Below are 14,500 nucleotides of genomic sequence, written 5' to 3'. Positions count from 1 at the left end.
TTCATCCGGCGTCATCATGTCACCATTGATCAGCACCAGCCAAAACACGAGTTCAGCTTTCAGCCACTTGCTTTCTGCACTGAAGGCTGAATAATAGAAACGCATGAAATATAAATACATTGTTTTGTTCGGTGTATCCCAGTGTATTAAAATCCCAGAAACTGCTCTTTAAATAAAAGCGCTGTTAGTACAACACAACTGAGACTTTACAAGTGCAGACACATGCACGGGTGTCAAGAAATTTAGCTCCATTTCCGACAGCGACTGAATTATATAACCTATCTCTCTGGAATATCTTCTGTTACTGCATATGCTAATGGCTTTCCTGCCTTGGGACTCCGTATGACCACATCTTCCTTCTCTGTTGTGGAAAGCAATGTGTGCAGTTTCTTCTGGATTAAATCAGGCTGGGAATGTCTAGGGGAGGATACTTCTGTTGTCTGTAAGGTCCAAAGTTTTGCCTCCACATCCAACCAATCTCACAAGCCCCTTTAGCAGTTTCTTCCTGGAGGAACTTCTGCCTTGGGGTTTCTCTAGGGCTTAACATCACTTTCTTCATCTCCTGATTGGTTAAGAAGTCCTTCAGTGAGTTCATATCCCAATGATAGACCCAAAGTGATTCACAAAAACTTGGCTTTCTTTCAGCTTCTGGTTGCTGAGACAGATCTGTTAAGTGGTTCAAGGTTATTTCTTGTGCATGTTTTCCAGGTGTCCAGATGAACTATCAGGATAAAGCATTGCTGGTAGCCCATTAGGAACAGCCCAACCAACTCGCAGGTGCATGCTTCTGGCAGACTACCATAGCTTGTGTGCTTGCTGATATCAGACCTATGTGTTCGGGTTTGTGTTTTTTTGCTTTAACTAACATAAAAGTGCTGGAATCCCTAATTCCTGATGTGACTGGAACAGAAGATCAGCTGTAGTGCTTAACTGTGGCCTGGTCCCCTCAATGTCTGCCAGGTCCTCAGAGAAGGAGACATGACCCAGGCCCGAGGGACAGAAAAGCAGCAGCACAGTGCTGAAGAAGCCATGCATTCCCTGGGGCACTGTGCTCCTTCTGAGCGCATCCCAGGATCCGTGAAGAAGCAACCTGCTTCTGCTGCGTCTCTTAGGGCCTGGCTGGGTTTCTAGGTTGCTTCTCCTGCCTACAAGCCTCTGTTCCTTATGGAATCATGCTCTTGAGCAGCAAGAAGCCAGCTGTACACCTGAACCAGCACTGCGCTACGCTGGCCACCTTGACAAAGCAGTAAAGCTTGAGTGTGGCACCTGTATCTGGAGATACGCACCCTTCACACTTGTATATTATTTTAAGCAGGCTAGGAGGGATAGAGAACCCGTATGTTTGATGGACCTAACCCTGTCCCTTTGTTTTTAGCGTGCAACGCCAAGGAAGATGGAGCGCTGGAAGAGGAGAGCCTGTGGAGGCCGCAGCGAGGCAGGCCGGGCGGCCCCACCGGTGGCGTGCAGCAGCTGGTGTTGTGAATCAGGCCGTCACCAGTCGGAGAACGGCTACTTCACAACACCAGGGTGGCACCCCACCACGCTCAACATGCGTGGAGGGACCCCTGAGGCCGGGAGCGTGGAGCGCGTCTCTCCCCCAGAGCCCAGGCCTGCACAGGTAATCAGGTGCTCAACTCCTATTTAGGCACCAGCCTCCCGCAGAAGTCCGAAATAGAAGTTAGGCCCCTAAATATCTCTGCGGATCTGGCCCCGAGACCCTGCCTTGCTGTGTAACACAGAGCATTTCTTCAGCAGGCATGGAGCAATCCCATCAGTGACTCTGTAATTTCCTAACTTACTGTGCTAATGTTAAGAAGTGGCAAAATAGTTATGGAAAACAGCAGGGTGAAGAATAACTGTATGTTCCTTGTGTAGTTCTCGGGGAAAATAGCCATGTCTGTGGTCATCACCTCTAGCTGATCCTGCTCCTTTTCCTATGTAGCCTAATCACATATCCTCTGTAAAAGATACTGTACCTTGCATGTATAAGAAGCCAGATTCTTGGAAGTGGCAGTAGACCAGACACAAGTGTGTTGTAATGAATGAAAAAGCACCAAAAATGAGTAGTGTAGTTGTCCAGTAGTGGCATCATCAGCTGCTGTCATTAAAATAAGAGAAAGTGGGTGAATTTGCATAGTTGAAGAACCCTCTCTTAGGCTGCTGTCAGTCCTGAAGGAGGGATGAAGCATGTGCAAAACCACCCTGTCTGGAGTGACCCTGTGACACCTCCCACGTGCTGCAAGTCGGTGTCTCCCCCTGCAAGGTAAAGCCAAGGCACTGGTAGCCTTAGGAGAAACAGGATGTCGTGGAGCATTTGCCACTTGAAATCATGTACTGTTAATGGAGGTCAGCGCAAAGCTGATTGCTATATACAATCCTGTAAGTTAAAGGGATGTCAGTCAGTTTTGATTTCTGAAATCAGCCATCTTCTTGTGGACTCTGGATGGTTTTTTTAATAGGGATGCTTTTCCCTTCTGCTCAACCCTCAGGAATTGACTATATTCTTGCATAGCACTGGCTTTCCTCTTGTAGTACTTAATGACATAAAACATAGGATATATTTAAAGATAGGAGTGTAGAAGTAAAGAGAGAAAACTATTAAGACAACACAGAATTGATCAAGGATTTTTGAAGTTGTCTTTATTGTCCTAGTTCATCTGATTGAAGCCAGCGTTAAAAAGTGACTTAACCCTCCTCCTGGATGTCTAAGGGCTGGCAAGGAGATAGAAGTTGAGAGCAGTCAGGATATGGCCAAGATCAGAAACTGCATAGGACAACCTGGACATACACATGCAAGGAGGTAAAGGTTGACACATTAAACACTTCCTAGCCTTTCTGTTCAGGTAGCATTCCTACAGATGTAACCCTGAATTTCCCTTCACGTGAAAACCCCATAGCTAATGCTGTTAAAAACATGTAAGATGTATGTAGGTTTACTCCAATGGCACAGGACAGTCTGTGGATGCACGTTAAAATCATCTTTTTGAATTGATTGGAGGAAAAGCAGGACCTGGTTAGCTGCTAACTCAGGTGCTATGACAAGACTGAGAATGAATTTGTCAACCTTTTGTGCAAGAAGTCTGTTTTATTAAACTTGTGCTCTGCTAACACAAAATGTGTGCTCTGTGTTGTAGTTTCATTGGTTGTTATAACCTCATTTAAAGCTTGACATCTGACACTCCAAGGTCTGTTTTATAGAATAACATATTCAGTTCTTTAGAAACAGGACATAATAACGAAATAACTCCTGTGCGCATGCTTGCACATATACACATACACTGATTTACATCAGCAGTTACACATACATAGAATTAAGTAGTCTTTCATATTTTATTATGACCTGGAAACCCGTTTGACCTGTTCAGTTTCTGTCTGAAAACATGTATAAAATTTGAAGTGGGTTAATGCTTAATATGCACTGACAGATGACCTGACAGGCTCTCTGCACTTCTCTAAGTGTGTTATGTGGAGGCACATCATGGGAACAGTTGGTCATTTTCAGTTCCCTTTACTAAAAAATTTATCGGTAATGTGGCACTTCAGAGGTACCTTTTGGGCATTTGTTGTACTCCATGTTGCTGACTTGAATCCATCACCCTTGAGGCTCTTTTGAGGTGATTTCCTACCAAATGAATGCATACGGTAACATACCCTGCTCCTGAAAATCCCACACTCCTGCTTGCTGTTAAGGAATCTAATCATATCACCTGGTAGGGTGGATAGCAGGCTGAATGACCAGCTGTCAGCTGTCGATGACAGAAGAGACTTCTTTTTCCTCCATTCAGCAGTTAAAGTGCTTCATTTTGGCATGTGCTGCAGTGAAAGGTGAATTAACCAAATAAATAGCTCAATATGAGATTTAAATTTGTGTCCACGTTATTCCTAAATAAGCACCTAAAGCTCCTCCTGTTTGCTTCAGTCTGAATTCTGGAGCTAAGCTAGAAAAGATCAGGTCCCATGGGGTTTTTGGGAAGGACCCGAAACCGGAGGGTCTTGCACTCTGTGGGTATGGCAGGAGATGTTTCTGGATCCTTTCTGACACTTACATACTATTATGAAAAATTCTACTTTCCCCCCCCAAAAATTGTATCAGAATTATTGACAGGCCTAATTTTTTAATCTTAGTGAAACATTGCACTCGTTGCTGGAGAAGAAAAAGAGCATCTGTAGAAACTGAAATGCAGGACTATACTAATCCTTTGTGAGTTTTTTATTTTTAAGGCATGATTATTTTGAAAGTATGTTTTCTACTTAAGCAAATTATATATTCTTTCACCATTGGACCCTTTCAAATCTAAATCCAGTGGGTTTGTTTTCTCAGTGCATCCACTTTGTAGTACAGCCGTTCTTCCATTATTTTGATGTGTGTCTTTGTTTCTTTCCCAGGCTCGCCAGCAGTGCACATAGCACTTCCGAGAGGAAAATCCTTGTAAATTTTGCTCTTTTTCCTTGTATGTAAAAGCCAAGCTGACAGGCACGGTAGGGCAAAGCATCTCTCACATTATGTGTTTGCACGCACGCTGCTTGGTTTGTCATGGGGTTACTCATGAAAAGTGGCATTAATGAATTTTCTTTGGCCTCTTTAATTGGATTTCTTTTGCAAAGAAGCAATATGAAATTAAAGCGATATTTCAGGCAGACACAGCGCTGCAAAACAAACAGTAGGTGGGACTGAACTTTTGTACCCACAAACTTGAGTGAGGCTCCTATTTCAGCGGTATGAAAGCATCTCAATAGGAGGGGAAAAATACAGAAACCTTCTTCAGGTGTTTTAACATAATGAGCATGAGGTGACACTGAGGAGGAAAAAACGGGATTTATTCACAGATACCAGTTAAGAAAAATGAAGAAGGATTTGGATGGAAAAGCTGATCAGATTAAATAACCTTTGAAACCCCCATTTATTTTTACCAACGTGTTGCCTGTACTTTGAAATCACTTCTGTTAGGCATTATCTAGCATGTGACAGTCAATATGACCAGTTGTGAAGAAAAGACCATAACATAAAAAAGACGGTTTTGGAGTTGGGAAGCGAGGGGAAGGAGAAGCTCAAGGTGACATTGTGGCCATGAGACCCTTTCTGCTTCCCTGAAACCATTACCTTGCCTGTGTATCTGTTACTGTAAGATTCCCACTTTGCAGTGCAGCTTGCTTGGTGCGTGCCGAGCTTGTTCTCTCTGTAGCGAATGGCTGTCAGTGATTTATAGTTCACAAGTATAAGAATTTATATGTATAATATATACAAAAATATAATATATATAAGCATAAATATATTACAGGGCTTCCAATACAAAAGGCCACAAGTGAACATACAAGTTGTAGTACAAATAAATATACATCCCCATTGTGCAGTGAAGTCCGATAACAAAGAACATTAAAAAAATTGCAAAGTAAGGTGGAATAACATTCCCCTCAAAAGTTAAGGGAAGAAAAGCCCAGTTCTAGTGGAGTGTCCTTGAGCTAATAGCAAAGTGCTCCTTGCTAGTGGGCTGACCTCTATGTGCCTTTGAGGATGCGGTTATTAAAAAGCTGCAAGCTCTATTTTGATTACATTCTTCTCCCGGAGGCCTGGTGCCCTGGATAGGTTCTGTCCTGGTGTCGCTGTCCTTTTCGGATGTGTTGCTCTAACCGCATCCTGCATCCCTGGCTGCTCCTTGCGAATAGCAGCCGGGGATCCGGGCAGCTGGTAATGCTGCAAATTGTGTTTTGTTTCGAAAGCTCCAACGGAATTTCATAGTCACGGAGATGCCAGATCTGGTAGAGATATGAGGAGGCAGCTCTTCATGCAGGCTTTACTTCTCCCCGGTGAGGTACATTTCTGCAGGAGCAGCTTAGAAATTTCTATATTCACATGTGTTACGATAGCAAGGAGAGCTCGGATCGTATCAGAAAATAACCCTTGTGAACTGGCTTAGAAGTTGTTAGGTCATGAAAGCAGCCGAAGGGCTGTTAGCACATTTAAAACTACTGGAGTTAACTGAGATGGCAATTTCAGGAAGATTTGGTGGGGGCGAGGGAAGTTATAAAGCAGCATGTGCTCATTTCCTAACTCTCCCATATTCTTATTTGTACAGGAAAGGGCCAGCTGTGCCATAAAGCTCTTTGAAGCCTCCCTGGCACTTTGCATGGGTGGGATCTGCATGGCTCCAGGGACGCATTGGGATGTTTTGTCCCCAAACCAGCAGTTCTGGGTGTCCTTGCTGATAATTCTGCATTCCCTGTATGGCCAGAGTAACATCAAGAGGCACCAGCGAAGGGGAAGCGGCTGCTCCTCAAGAGGAGCTGAGCTTGAGCATAGGGAGCAGCAGCCTTTGCAAGGTAAGATGGGGGGAATGCAGCGGAGAAGAAATAAGAGGAGAGGTGCTGCGACTTGCTGAAGGCCACAGAGCAGGGCTGGGAGCTGAGGACCAAAGCCAGAGCCTTCCAGCCTGGCAGGGACACAGGGCTGCAATGCGGCACCAAGAACAGCAGGATTTAGGGATCTCTTCCTTAAGGAAGTAGAGTGATGGCACAGGTTCATAAAAGGGAAGACCACCACGCCCATTGAAAGAGTGAAATTAAAACACAAGTATCGTGTTTTTGATAACCCCCTCACCAAAGGTATCTCTCCATTGCACAAACCAGCCCGTGCTGAGCTCGGAGCAGCAGCTGGACAGGATGCTGGAGCCCTGTATCCTTGCAGGAGAGGGCAAAAGGCAGAGGGCTCCTGCGCTGGCAACTCCCACCACTTTTACATGATTATTTTTTACGATGTAAAAATACTAGTTACCATAGTAACAGTCACATGGCTCCTCACTTAGCCTAACTCTGGAGATACATTACAGGAAACTTGCTTAGAATAAAAATCCTAGCACCTCACAGGAACTTTTGCACTTCATCAGAGCGTTTCTCCACGAAGCCTCCCTGCTTTTCTGTAACATTTTCCCTTCATTATATTGCAATATATCTCATTTATTATTCCACTGTTGCACATAAACATTTTTTTTCCTCTACCTCAGGCATCTGCAAGCAGATTTGTAGTGCGACAGCAGCACCCTCTGTGCCGCTGCAGTGCGTGATAATTCACTGGTGACAAGGAGGGCTGTTTTTTCCCCCAGGAATGAATTTTGATCTCTTCCTCCTAGTCTAAAACCTAAAATATTTCATTGCATTCTGATGGCTGCGTAGCTGGGAAAAAAAAAAAAAAAAAAAAAAAGTCTTTTTGTTCTATGACTCAAATTAAACACACATCACCTTCAAGTCTTGGGTTGAAAATGGCAATTCGTAGCTGCCTAATCAGAGGGTGGGAGAGATGGAACTGACGACTGCCCTGCATCACGTATTCCCAATGACCGGCAGTGACGAGGGAACGGCATTGCTCATCCTGTCGTGGGGAAGACGTGTGTGTTGTTAGGGAAAAGCAAGCCAGGGATGCCCCTGGGTGAGCACGGCACTATCCAAGTGGGATGCAGAGATGGAGGAATGGTGCTCGGAGTCCGGGGTTTCTTGGGAGGCTGCACATTGCAGGCATTGTGGCACTTCCCTTGCTGCAGTGGCTCCACCGTCCTGCCCACTGGCACCGTGCTGCCCTGCCCAGCCCCTTTCAGACCCGACAGGTTTCGGAGAGACAGATAACATTACCACTCCCATTTGCAGCACAGAGTAGCTGAGCTCCTGACTTAACCCCTGCCTTCTGCTGCCCATGTCCCAGGCTCTTCACCAGTTCAGGCAACCAGTTCACAGAGTTGCATTTTCCTTGACAGAAGGTGGAAATTTCATTCTTCCCCCAAAGCAAAGAACCAGAAAAATGCCATATTGCAAAATAAGTGTGTCCATAGTGGCAGAGACACTCAGTGACCAATAAAATCCTCACATGACCATTTTTTTTTTTTAAAGAAAACAAACTGCACTGGCTTGTCATGTGAATTAATACCCTTGCAGCATGGCTTTGTGTGTTTAATCCTTGTTGATGTTTTTGATCACTACTAGATGAAGATGAAATCTTGGATGCTTCAGGGCTGCTCTTAGGACAGACTCAATGAGATAAAAACACATTTCAGGAAATTCTACTGAAGGCCAGTTTTGTTTTAAATTATTGCCCGGTACACAGAAGGCTCTAATTCCTTTACCAGAAAACCCTGAAGATATGAGGGATTTCAGTAGAAGAAAGGCACATTGAAAGTGCACATCAAAAGTCTGCCCTTCCAACCCGCAGAAATAAGTGTAATTCAGAGGCATTAACTTTACTCCCTTGATCACAAGACTCTTCCTTTTCAAGAGAATATTTTGGCACTCTACAGCTTTTTCTTCACAGGCTTCTTGAAGATCCAGACATCTCTGACCATAGACACTGGCCGGTCTCCTCTTGTGACAACCGCACCAGGGCCTGCAGCCAGAGCTGCAGCTCCACTGCACACTGGTCCCGCAGAAAAGCATCCAGGCTTTTCTGCTATCAGTCCTTGCTGAAGGTTACTCAAAACCTTGCTTCAGTGGCTGAATTTCTACCTACCTCAAGCAAAGGCGTCATCCGTCGTTAAGGGAGCATGGATAGTTTAACCACCGCTAAGGTCCATTCCTTGCCCTAAATGAGACAACCCTTCTCTTTTCTCAAGTTGATATCCTCATTTCTCCGTATTTAAAGCTTAGGGAGGTGCTGCACACATCAAATGAGACATGAAACACTTCTCTTACCCAACACAAACTTTCTACGTCTCAAGGATCCACTCCCCAAATTTGTCTGTCCTCTGAATTCAACTGATCCTAACAGATGCCCATGGACCCGTTTCCTTTCAAGCGTGGAGAATGAGCAGCACACAAAGAATGTTTCTGGGTCAATGTGAACAATGAAGGTCTCATCCGGGCAGGACACCACAGTGCAGCAGAGGATGTGGGTGGTTTTCATGGCACCACAGTGTTGGAAAAGTGGTATTTCACTAGACTGAGGCTAGGAAAGGGTCGGCAAAACCCATGGCACCCTTCTTCTGCACAAGACTGGGAGCTAATCCACGCTCTACAGAAAGAGGAAAGGTCCAGCTGTAGGCTGTACCGTGGGGCTGTTGAGTGGAGGAACAAAGGATGAGGGGACAGATGAGTTGCGGATCTGCTCACCCTCCAGTGGCATCTTCTCACCCTGGGAAGGACAGGATGGGACAGAAGAGAGGACCTTCAAATCTCACATGTCGCACATCAGGAGCGTGCTGAAACATGTCCTCTTCCTTGGAAGACCAGCCAGTAGAGGAATTGTGGCTAATTTCTCATCACACAGCTGGCCCAAGGCAAGCAGGGTCATACCGTATGAGTTAGACTGTGCAAATTAATTGCATTTCACAATCTGTTTAGTTTGAACCCGACATGAATCACTTTAATCTGTGTCTGAAGAATCAGGTCTCTTCTAATTTAAGCACATGACTGGAGTCCCTCGAGTCTCACAGTTAGATTAGGTTACAGAGAAAAATATATGAAAAGTACAGACTTTCTGACACATTTTCATAGACGAAAAAAATCCATGTTTGGAAAAGTTTAGTCGAAAAATTAAAAAAAACAAATGAATGCTTATTGAAAACAACATAGTTTAGCAGTGAAAAACTCCAAGGTTTCCTCTGAGGAGAAAAAAAAAAAAAAAAGAATCCAAACCATTTCCAATGGGAAGAGCAAAATTCCCATTGACTTGAAATTGAAAATGAGTTATGCTGAATTCCATCAGAAGCTTTCTGCTAGTTCCACTTGCAGCTTCTAGTGGAATCCACATGCACTGAAGAGCGGGGAAGGAGGGAGAGGCTTCTGCCCTGGCAAAGGCAGGCAGAGCAGGGCTTCTCCCTGCTCAGAGCAGCATGTGAAGCTCCGGAGAAAAGAATATTCCGTTGTGTCTAGTGATCAGCTGGTGTCTAATGGTCAGCTGAGATAAACTGGGATTGCCTACAGCTTAGTTTTCCATTGACTTCCAAGGCACGGTGGGCAGGCCTCCTTGGTGGCTCCAGCCTCCTTGTGCTCCTCCCACATGTCCATGTGCCTATTTGGGATAGCAGATAAGCGTGCTTAAGTGTGCCTCAGGGAGCCCCTGCTCCTCACAGGCTCCTGCTCATGTGTTCAAAATAGGTTATTTTCCACCTTCAACTTATGGCTGATGGCGCTTCTGTTCACTCTGGTCTCCACCATCTCAGATGGAGGCATTTATTATTTGGTGTTTGGCAAAATATGAACAGAAGCCAGAAGACGTTGTGCTTTATCTGATGATAGTGATATATTTGTTTACAGCCAAAACTCCTTTTGAATCTTCTTTTAGCATTTGCCTGTTTTCTCTGTATTTGCACAGCACATAGCACAGCAGAGCTATGACATACAGCAGAGCTGTTTAAATACTCTTACAAATACTCCAGCTATACCATCCCTATATTTATGTCTTATAGAAATGAATGTAAAGACCTCAGAGTTGATTCTGTGATACAGGTAGGGACACAGGCCAAGAAGGGTCTGAAAAAATCAGACCACTTACAGACCATTTGTAAGGTCATGGGGAGGACCCCTACTTCTCTACAACCCAAATTGGTTCTAAGCCACCTTATATCTCCATGTTGGCCTAGTTTCTCTATAATTCTCAGCAGACTTGAAGATTAGAAAATTGAACAAATTAAGTTTGCTGGAAGATCAGCCCAGAAATTTGCAACAAGCAAATAGATCTCGTATCCAGTGTTACTGACAAGATCACTGGGGATGTGTAGCCTGGGGCAACCGTGCGCTCTGGGGAAAGCATTTGGATCCAGTTCCAAGAAGAGCTTTTTATGACTGAGGCCAGACCTGTGTGCTGACGCCAACACATTTAGGAGAAGTGGCAGTCAGGCAAGCCAAGGTGACCCCCAGCATTTAGAGACCTTCTAGAGACCTTTAGAGACCTGGGACCTTCTGTGGCCAGGTGACCCCAGCATCTAGAGACCTTTAGAGACCTGGGACCTTGTGGGAGGCAGGGAGCTGGTGGACAGGAAGCCTTCCCACTAGTTCATCTCAGCAGCAGCCTGAGGTGAGGAGAGGCATCCTGGATGTCCCCAGGGGTATCCCAAGCGTGGGCTGCAAGGTTGCTGAGAGGAGCCAGTTGCTCTTATGAGCGTTATTTAACTGTTCTTGCCAGCAGTGTTGCTGTGTGAAGACTGAGAGCATCGAGATCTTTGAGTATGTCGGGAGTGTTTTCCAGGCAAGTGCTCAGAGCCTTGCAGAGTGAAACCCTCCATCAAGTGCAAGGCTATAGGCCATGTGTCTATGCACAGACCAGAAATTGGCTGGAAACCACTGCCATGAGTGAGGGAAGCTCAAAGTCATCTGTAATATGTAATAAAACAAACATACTTTCCAAGCATTTCAGTAACCTCCAGCCTTCCTTTGCTCCAAAACTGTTAAGTTGGAAAGGATGGAGGTGGCTTGAAAGGTGTCTGGTATTCCTTTTAATTACCGTGCAGCAATGGTCAGGTAGTGTAACAGCTGGGATGAGTCTCCCATTTATCCCATGGGATATTGCACTGTATCCCATGTATTGTTTCAGCATAGGAAAATGCAGTGGAAAAAATACAATGACCGGTGGGAGTTTTTGATTTTTTTTTTTTTTTTTGTAGAGTCTCTCTCTTTCCCCAAAAGGTTTCTTATATGGCCACCACACAATGATTTCACCCTCATTTACCACAGGAGATACGGAAATGTAGTAGGGAAAAGTCCTTCCACATTGAATTTAAAACAAATCACTTTTTTTTTTTTGCATATTAATAAGATCCCTGATTGAAAGTGTTCTAGCTATTCACAGAGGATTATCAACAGCAAATGTTGCTAATTTAAGCCTGGCTAATTAAATGGAAAAAAAAAAAAAAGAAAGAAAAAAAAAACCCACTCCCTTAGAAACAGCCGTAAGATGCATCCACCAGGCAAATTTCATCAAGCTCAGCTTGACCCCTCAAGCCTGGTCACCAGTCCACCAAGATCTCCATCCACACTGTAGTCCACTAAAGCAAATTAGGTCTACAGGAATACTATATGTTATTGTGTCAAAACCCTTGCTAAAGACTGATAGTCTCCATCCGCCACGGCTGTCATTTCTCCATAGAAAGCAATCAGGTTGCTCAGGCATGCTTCCGCTTCCCTTCTGGGAGCAGATCAGTAATTTCATGTGACAGCAGCACACGCCGATGATCCAAAAATTCCAGAAAAAGAATTAAGTCTGATGCAGGAAAAGTATAGGAGGAAGGGACATATCCTTAACGGCAGAGTGGTGTCCGGCGGGAGTCGGGAGAGTGGGTGGAGATGCCGATTTCCCCAAGCAGCTTTTAAATGGAGCTCTTCCAGGAGAAGCTGGTGATGGGCTCTCAGAGAGCCACCGAGAGCTTTTGTATTAATGGTTCAGGGATATATGGCTGGAATTAGGAGGGCAGCCCAGCTGCTTATGCTCAGTAGTTTGAAAGGGATCAAGGAAAACGAGTCAGCGGAGAGATCTCTAACCATCTCTTCTGCTCAGATGAAGAAGGAGCAGCTGAGAGTACCTGCTGTTAGATAGTGCCTGTCAGGGGCTTCTTTGCTCCTGTAGCTACTGCGATTTCAGAGCCAGAGCGTTCAGCACTGCAAAGCTGCAGGCAGCCAGACCCATTTTCTCTACACCCCGTTAGGAAGCAGCTCTTTTCTGTGCTCAATCCGGACTTTGCAGCCTGAGTGGGGAGGAGAAGCAGCCCCGCAAATCTGCTGCCAGGCAGTGCAGTCACTCTGAAAGGCGGCGGGGGCCTTTGTTCTTTCCCTCTTTTTTATTGTATTGTATGGTTATTTATTGTGCCTCTGTGAATTTGCATCCCAGGGGCTTCTGTATGACAAAATGTAATAGTATTAGTCACCATTTTACACGTTAGGGAACATAATATTTAGCACTTATAACAATTTCCTGCTTCAAAGTGCCACACAAACACTTAGAATATACTGTATTTTGTTCTGTTTTTGTCAGAGATAGCTTGTGCTCGTCTGAAGCTGTACAACTTCTCTTTCTATTATTCCACACGAGAAATGGGGCTTTTCTGTCACCACCTCTACCTCTGTCAAGTCAAAAGATATCAATTTCCTAGCCTTTCATTCCAGGTAGATCTGAACGAAAGAGACTTCACTGGCTTCCTCTTTTCCCACTGGATCCGCACCTCCCATGGACCTGCTGTATTCCTGACTAATGATGTCTGCTCTGCATCTAGCATTATATGAGGAGTGAATTAGATAGGACTGGTGAGACCTTTTGTCCTTTTTTTTTTTTTTTTTTTTTTTTTTTTTTTGCAGCTTGGTCTACTGTGCACACTTGATTTTGGGATAAAAATTACAAGATGTTAGATTTCTTTCCCCTTCTCCATCAAGGTGTATGTTACACTTCAGGTGTAACCTCCTCCTGGAACAGTCGAGAACTGCAAAGCTCATGAGGGAAGTCGTGATGTTGCTCCACCTTATGTTCAAGATCACACCAACTTTTGGTATAATCTTATTACTTCCAGTTGTATACATTTTAGGTCTAAAATAATGTAATTTATATAATCAGTGACAAAATATTTTACATTGCCATGACATATTCCGAATTCTTGATCCCATATCGTGGCATTTAAAAAGTACCCATTCTTAATAGTTTAAAATCTATTCCACTATATCAGTCATTTTCCCATCTGCAGGCCACAGCTCTTGTAGGAGCTGTGATATAATTCTAAGTCTCCCGTGAAAGACAACTAAGAAAGATAAGCTTCTCTGTTATTTAATACATGTCTACAAATATGACATTTTCAAAGATCTTTGTACCTCTGTTAGAAAACATTTGAATTCTCAAAATGAAAAAAATTGCTAAGTCTTAAGAAACTTTTCTTGATCCTTTGCAAAACAAGTCTTAATCTTGCCTTCAGCTTTACTGTGTAAGGACAACTGAGAGAGAAGGATTAAAAATACTGTCTCAGTTGGACACATCATGCAGTATATGTGTTCGTTACCTAACTGTGATTTGTAGCGTAATGAATTCTCAAGAAATATCTTAGGTTGGCAAGTGCATTCTTACTAAAGAATAATTCAGGCTAGATGGGATCTCTCTTGGGTCATCTAACCCATCTCCCAATAGTTATTAAAAAAAAAACAAGAAACAGTGATACGACATCAGATGTATTGAAAGGTCTTCTGAGAAAGCAACAGAGAAGAAAAGTCTATCATGATATGTATGTCATACACGTTAGTTTTGACAAATAGAAAATATCAAATCTAAGAACAATGAAGCATATAAATATGCCAATTCCAGAGTCATAACAATCCACAGTCTCCACAAATTGCATGCATTTTTCTTCCACCAGCCACAGTCTTGCACGCCTCATGCATTTTAATACACACTTGCTATGCAAATGAGTTTTGAATAACTCCTGTTTATCAGCTGAACAAAACCCAAAAGTCTAAGCCACCGAAAAGTTCCTACAGACTCAACAGATGATCAGCTGTGCTCCACATCTCAGCCTCAGTTGTGTCTAAGGACAGCAGTGCTGGTGCATCTCCT

This window comes from Nothoprocta perdicaria, unplaced genomic scaffold, assembly GCF_003342845.1.
Source record: "Nothoprocta perdicaria isolate Ctin4 unplaced genomic scaffold, notPer1 scaffold_40, whole genome shotgun sequence".
NCBI lineage: Eukaryota > Metazoa > Chordata > Aves > Tinamiformes > Tinamidae > Nothoprocta > Nothoprocta perdicaria.
Note: the sequence above shows the minus strand (reverse complement) of the source record.